Here is a 7,354-nt window from a genome sequence, read left to right as displayed (position 1 = left end):
ACTAAAGAGGGAATGTAGACAAAGAAATGAGCACATAATCAGGGATATTAGGGAGATGAAGGGAACTAGAACAGCAGCTGAGGAGGAGTAGGCAATAAGGCAAGAGAAAAACCATAAAGGACATTATCTTGAAAACCAAGTGGGAAAGTACTTCAAGAAGAAGGTCGTGATTGGGTATGGTAAATTTTACATATGCATAAACTTTTATGTAAAACCGTACATAAAAATATACATACAAATAAAATTCCTCACAATAAATACATGTATATTAATGCATACATATACATTTATTAAGGAGACTTACTATGAGGAATTGGCTCAGGCAATTATGTAGACTAAAATGCTCCATGGTTTACCATCTGCAGGCTGGAGACCCAGGAAAGCCATTGGTATATTCCAGTCTAAGTCTCAAGGCCTGATTAGTAGGAGTATCAATGGTATAGTTCTAGTCTAAGGGTAGAAAAAGTTCAACATCTCAGTTCAAATAAGCAGATGGAATTTTCCATTCCTCTCTTTTTGTTCTACTCAGGCCCTAACTAGGTTGGATAATGTCCCTCTATGTTGGAATGCAATATACTTTACTTAGTCCACAGTTTCAAACATGAATCTCTTCCAGAAACACCCTCACAGACATATCCAGAAATAATGTTTAACCAGATATTTGGGCATCCCAGTGCCCAGTCAACTTGAGATCTAAAATTCCATCACAGGTTAGAACGTTAGAACTGAGAATTAGTAACTGGATTTTGCCACATGGAGTTCGTAAGAGCAGTTTAGAACATGAAAAAGCACGAAAGAAGAATGATTGGCCACTGTGGCAGAAGGAAAACCAGATGAATGCTGGTCGAGTTACAGGAAAGGCAGTATACAAATTATTTCAAAGAAGAGAGTATGTCAAATGTGGCTGGGATGTTGAGTAATGTATAGGTGGCATACTGACCATGAACTTATATAAGATATGGATTGTTGGTGTCCTTGATAAGGGTAGTTTTTATATAGTCATGGGGATGAAAGCAGAAAGAACTGAGGAGAGATAAGTGAGGAATGAAGTGAATGAATCTGGACAACATATTGGGGAGTTTAAGGACCATTCAAATTTAGTCAGGTCTCCCAAAATTCTTGGAAAGAAGACCCTATATAATAGAAAAATTAGTCATTCTGACTTGTAATAGATATTTCAAATGACTCTCTTTGACAGCATTTGTGAGATGTACAGATTATAACAATATTTCTTTGGTAACTTTGAAAGATGTAGAAAGGCAGTTGAATTTTTTCCTGCTTGGCCTGGATATGATATGCTCAATGTCATTCATTTCCACAGGTGTGATTTTTAAATGTTAGTATGCTTGGACAACACCTTAACTAGCCATCTGTGCATTAGTATAGCTACAAAATAGCTTGTTTTTATACATACAGATTATTTGTTTATGTTTATAATGACTTCATGAGAGGAAACACATTCTTTTTTCAAATGAAGTTTCTAAATTAATCCAAATGTCTTCTTAATTTCATCCAAATATTGAACTGATAATGTAACATTGAAAGATGTTCTACTGTATCCCTCTTCCCCAAGACAAGCTGCACTTAAATGTCTTTTTCTATTTTATTAAATCTTGACATATTTCACATTGACATAATATAAAAATATATTGTATCTATTTAATGAACATCTGGGTACCATCACATAACATTAAAAAAAAGTGTAAAAAATAGCTCAAACCTTTTGTTTATTTTTCCCTGATTTCATTTTCCACCCTTCCAAGAGGTATCCATTTTCTTGAATTTGGTGTTTATTATTTCCACTTGTATTTTTATACTTTATTACATATATTATATGACTGTTATTACACAAGTATTATATCATTATTCTGGGTGCTTCCAAACTACATTAAAATATCATATGTTGATAAGCAATATGGTTTTGTTCAACATTATGTATGTGAGCTTTTTAATGGTAAAAAAAATTAGCTCTAAGTCCCTGCTATATAATATTCCATATTAGAAATCTGCCACATGTATATCAATGTTCATTATGAGGAAAATTTTGGATTGTTTCCAATTTTTCACTTTTAGAAACAATACTGGAAAGAGTTTTCTTATAAAAGTCCCCGTGTGTGTGTGTGTGTGTATATATATATATATGCATGTCTGTGTCTCACAGTATTATGCCTGGGATGGAACTGAAGGGTACATTCACCCTCACAGTATTAGATATCGCCATAGTCCCCTTCCAGCAATTTGCATTTGTTAACACTCCAACCCTCAATGTAGAAAACTTTCCTTTCCTCTGTCAACTAGCCAAGAGTCCTATCGTCTTCCCCTATACCTTTAAAGTCCTGTTTTAAAATCTTCTATATCAGTCTTGTTGATACCAATTGCAAGTAATGACTTTCATTAATTTTTCATTACAACCATTAAAAATTTCTCTTACTATGATTCAAATTTCTTTCTTTTTGTTCTGATCTCAGGTGAAATAAAGAATAGTATGATTTACAAACTACTGCTCTTTAATATTTATTGTTATTTAAAAATCCTTGATTTAAGCTGGAGTTCTACAGATATAATAATCATGAAAATATTAGTGATTTGATGATATTTATATGGTCCTTGCAGTTCTTTGAACATAGGTGAATCTCAAGATACATTGTCCTGGTGTGTGAGTGGTGAGGGTACAGGAGAAGAGTAATCTCAGGACAGTCAGGGCAATAGGGCAGGTAGGATGGAGTAGGATGTGGGAAATTCTGCAATTAAGAAATTTGTTTAAATACACTTAATCCAGAATCTTCTAAAGTATTTGACCAAAATATATTTGTTTAAAAAGTGATTATCATCTTATGGGACACTAGTTTTTCATGAGATATAGTGTTTTTAGGAAAACAAATGGCAAATATTTTCCTAAAGACTTAAGAATTTATACTTTGATAGCAAGAATTTACTTAGTGTTTTTGATTTACATGAAGAGCATCAAAGAGACTTTCTTTCTTTAAATATAAGAAATCGTTTGCCGATTTTGAATGTCTGAATGGTAATATTATTTTTAATGGATTAAAAACATAAAAGAAATGAGTGTTTTTAATTTTCTCTTGGGTAGTATAGTCTAATTGATAAAATGTTGGATGGTGTTTCTGTCCTCTTTATTTTCCATTTCTAATACAGAATCAATTAAGAGTAAGCATTTGGAAATAATTCTTAACATAATTCTGTGATCCCTTTTATAATATAGTTAATGCAATTCCTCCAAGTAAATGGATATAAATTTCAATAAGTTTCCTAAATGGAGGTGCTGTATGAGGCCTTTCATCCTGCCCTTTTAAAATTGACAATTAAGTACATAAGAAGTAAGTGGCCATTTTATTAGAACCCTACAAATATCTGGCCAAGTCACCTGCTTTTCCATAGTGTTAACTTCTTTTTGCTTAAAAATATGAGGACTGAATATTTTTCATTCCACTCCAGGCAATTGTTGCAATTAATTAAAATGTAGTAATATTTTAGGTATTCATACAGTAATATATTTTAAATTTATATATAATACAATTGTATACCTATATGTAATTTTCAATTTAATAGAATGGTGGATAATGCTAAATGATGAAGAAATGTAACTACATTAGTCTACTAGCACAGACTAAAGACTGAGCAGAAATAACAATATTCATTTATTAAGCAAATACTAATTGACTATCTACCTTGTAAGCTCTTGGAGCCTAAATTCCTAAATTAGATAAAGGAGAGCACAGTAAAGAAAAAAGATGAGTAAATTGTGTAGTATGTTGAAAGGGCAAAAATGTACTGACCCCAGGCAATCAAAAATCCACACATAACTTCTCACCCCCTCAAAAACTTCACTACTCGTAGCACTGTTGGCCAGAAGACTTACCAGTAATCAAAACAGTCTACTAAACATATTTTGTGTGTTATATGTATTACATAGTATATTCTTATAATACAATAAGCTAGGAGAAAAGAAAAGGTTGTTAAGAAAACTATAAGGAAGAGAAAGTACATTAATAGAATTGTGCTGTATAGAAAAAAAAATTTATGTATAAGTGGACCCATGTAATTCAAACCTCTGTTGTTCAGGATTAACTGTATATGTATTTATATAGGTGTCTGTATATTATTTAAATATATTTATAATATAGATTATGAAACCTCCTTTATAAGAGATCTAACTACATCTCTTCAGGTCACATGGTAAGCTTATTTCATATTATTTATTTTATATGTAACACATATATAAAGTATATAACATATAAATATATTTTTATCTCCTATTTATTTCCATAGTAATAGCATGTAGTATAATGTGTATCTTCCAAATCCCTTTATCTTCTTTATTCTTCTGAACCTAAATAAACCTGTTTTAATACCTCATATATTTTTATTATTGCTTAATTTCATTATCCTTATTACAAAATATAAATGCTTTGACATTATTTTAATGCAAAAACCACTTTAAATATCCTTTCTTTACATATTTGTAGGTTGCATTGTGAAATCAGGGTGAAAAATTTAATGTGATATATTTAAGCAGCACTAGAACATTATTGCTTGCCGCTGCTCTATGTGAAACAATTTAGACTTACATAAATGTGAAAACATTCTATTCAAAGTGTTTCTATTAGGTAATATATAAATTGTAGTTTCTGAAAAAAATAGACTGGATAATTTTCAAGACAAATGTTATCATCTGATAGTCTTTCTCTGTGAAAATTTAATATGCTTAAACTTAAATGAAAGACTGAAAAATATGTAGAACACAAATTTGAATGAAAGTTGAACATGCAGGATGTAAAGAAATATTGTAGTATTTTTCATTTGTGTTTTATTTTAGGTAAGCATTTATTTTTTATCTCTTCTTCTTCACTGGTAATAATGTCCAAGCTTGTTTAATATTATGTCTCCAAGGAAGCATAAATTCCATTCATTTATACGTGTATTCATTTAACATAATATAGTATATTATTGAATATACCATGGCTTCTGTGACTCGCTGGAGACACAGAATAGTGGTCAAGAGAGACAAATGACTAAGTTTTACCACACAGTGGAAAGCACCAAAACAGAGGTATGCCACAACTGTTTTGTGAACCCGGAGTAGAGAATACCTATGAAAGAAGGTTCAGAGAAGGTTCAGAGGATATTAAGAGTACTCAATACTCAAGGTAGGTAAGGCGAGTGAGGAGGACATTCCAGGCACAGTAAAGAGCACAAACTAAAATGTACAGATAGGCAGGTCCAGGGACTAGGTGAGAAATTACCTGTAGATCATTCTTAGTTGTATGGACAGTATTCTGCAGGAAAAGGGATGATGAGGACTATTACAAGCAAGTGTCATGGCTGAACTGGGTGTTAGAAACACCACTGTGGCAATATTACTCAGCCATCAAAAAAAAAAAAAAAAAAAAAAAAAAATTAAATGTTGCCATTTGCAATCATGTGGATGGAACTAGCTGGTATGATGCTGAGTGAAATAAGTCCATCAGAGAAACACAATTATATGATTTCATTTTATGTAGAATTTAAGAAAGGGAAGGAAGGGAAAAAAATAAAACAAGAAAACATCAGAGAAGGAGACAAACCACAAGAATCTCTTAATCACAGGAAACAAATGGAGGGTTGCTGGAAGGGAGAGGAGTGAGGGGATGGGGTAACTGGGTGACAGGCATTAAGGAGGGCACGTGATGTGAAGAGCACTGGGTGTTATATATGACTTATGAATCACCGAACTCTACCTTTGAAACTAATAATACACTATATGTTAATTAATGGAACTTAAATTTAAAAAAAATAAAGAACAATTAAAAAAAGAAATGCCACTGTGACAACAACTTGGAGAATAGTTTAGAAAGTAAAGGAAAATGTGGTGACTACATATTAGTTATCGTGATAGTCCAGGAGACAAACATTAAGGAACCCGAATTAAATCAGTAGTGTATCATGCTAGCAGAAAGCAGAATATCAGTGGTAAGAATTAATGGGATAATACAGAGAAAGAGAGAGCAACAGGATGGCTTCTAAGAGTCCTGTGTGACTAAGTGGGTTGGGGTAGAATTGATGGAGGTATAGAATGTAAGAGGAGCAAGTCTGTGAAGAAAAGGGATGAGTCCAGCTTCAGATGTAAAGTTGTTGAAGTTTCTGTGAGATATTCAGGAAAAGAGGTTCTAGTCTTTCGGATATTTATCTACCTTGACCTTGGCTCTTGGTCAAGAAAAAGAAAGAAAGAAGGAAAGAAAGAAAAGGAAAGAAAGAAAGAAAGAAAGAAAGAAAGAAAGAAAGAAAAGCACCCCCTGAAACTGTAGCTATAAGCTTGCACAATCAAACTGGAATCAAAGATCCTATGATTCATCTATCTAAAAACAAATGAAATAGAAAATTTAGTTTATACTTTGTCCCTGTTGCTAGGGCCCACAGAAAATTGGTAGAGTGGAACTGATAGCTTCAATAGAGGGACTCTTTTAAACACAGTGCTCAAATTTAACTTTATCTTACAGATGCTTTCAAGAACCAGGGGCTAACCATTTAAAATGACCAAGCACATGATGTAACAAGTTACCACCCATGGAAGTTAACAAAACAAAACAAAACAAAAAGTATTGACTTTGACCAAGAACTGCAAATGTTAAGATTATCAGATACAAAGTATAAAATAAGCATGTTAAAAAAAAAAAAAACATTTAGTTTAAATAAATGTATCAGGCCTGCCCTTCATCCTGTTTGAAACTGGCTTGGCCCACATTTTTCTAAACTTTTTATTTTTTTTAATTTAATTTTATTTTTTCAGTGTTCCAAGATTCATTGTTTATGCACCACACCCAGTGCTCCATGCAATACGTGCCCTCCTTAATACCCACCCCCAGGCTCAACAATCCCCCCAAGCCCCTCCCCTCTGAAACCTTCAGTTTGTTTACACCTGGCATCACTGTATTCACCAGTTTTTAATTGGTGTAACTTGAATGTGTCCCACCTTTGCTGAGTGATCCATCTCTTGCTTTCTTGCCCAGGCTTCTCCAGTGCCAGATGTAGGATACCCACACATCCCCATCTGACATGTTTTCACATAGATAGAAGTTTAAGAGCAAGCTTTAATCAGTTACAGATAGGAACTACTAAATAAATGCTCCCCTCTTTTACCTCTTGGAGGGGACAATCCTCAAGAACTTTTGCGTGGCTCTTCAGGAGGTCTGAGTGGGATGAAATCCCAACAGCCCACAGCAATGACTACGCTGATGACATGGACTCTTATTGGCTTCCATTTTCAAACCCCCACCTCCTAAAGCAAGCGTATATACAAGTCTGTGCTTCAGGCTCTGCTTCCAAAGAAAGAGAAGGAATCCAGATTCTGTCCTCT

The sequence above is a fragment of the Lutra lutra genome, chromosome 3, assembly GCF_902655055.1.
Source record: "Lutra lutra chromosome 3, mLutLut1.2, whole genome shotgun sequence".
Lineage (NCBI taxonomy): Eukaryota > Metazoa > Chordata > Mammalia > Carnivora > Mustelidae > Lutra > Lutra lutra.
Note: the sequence above shows the minus strand (reverse complement) of the source record.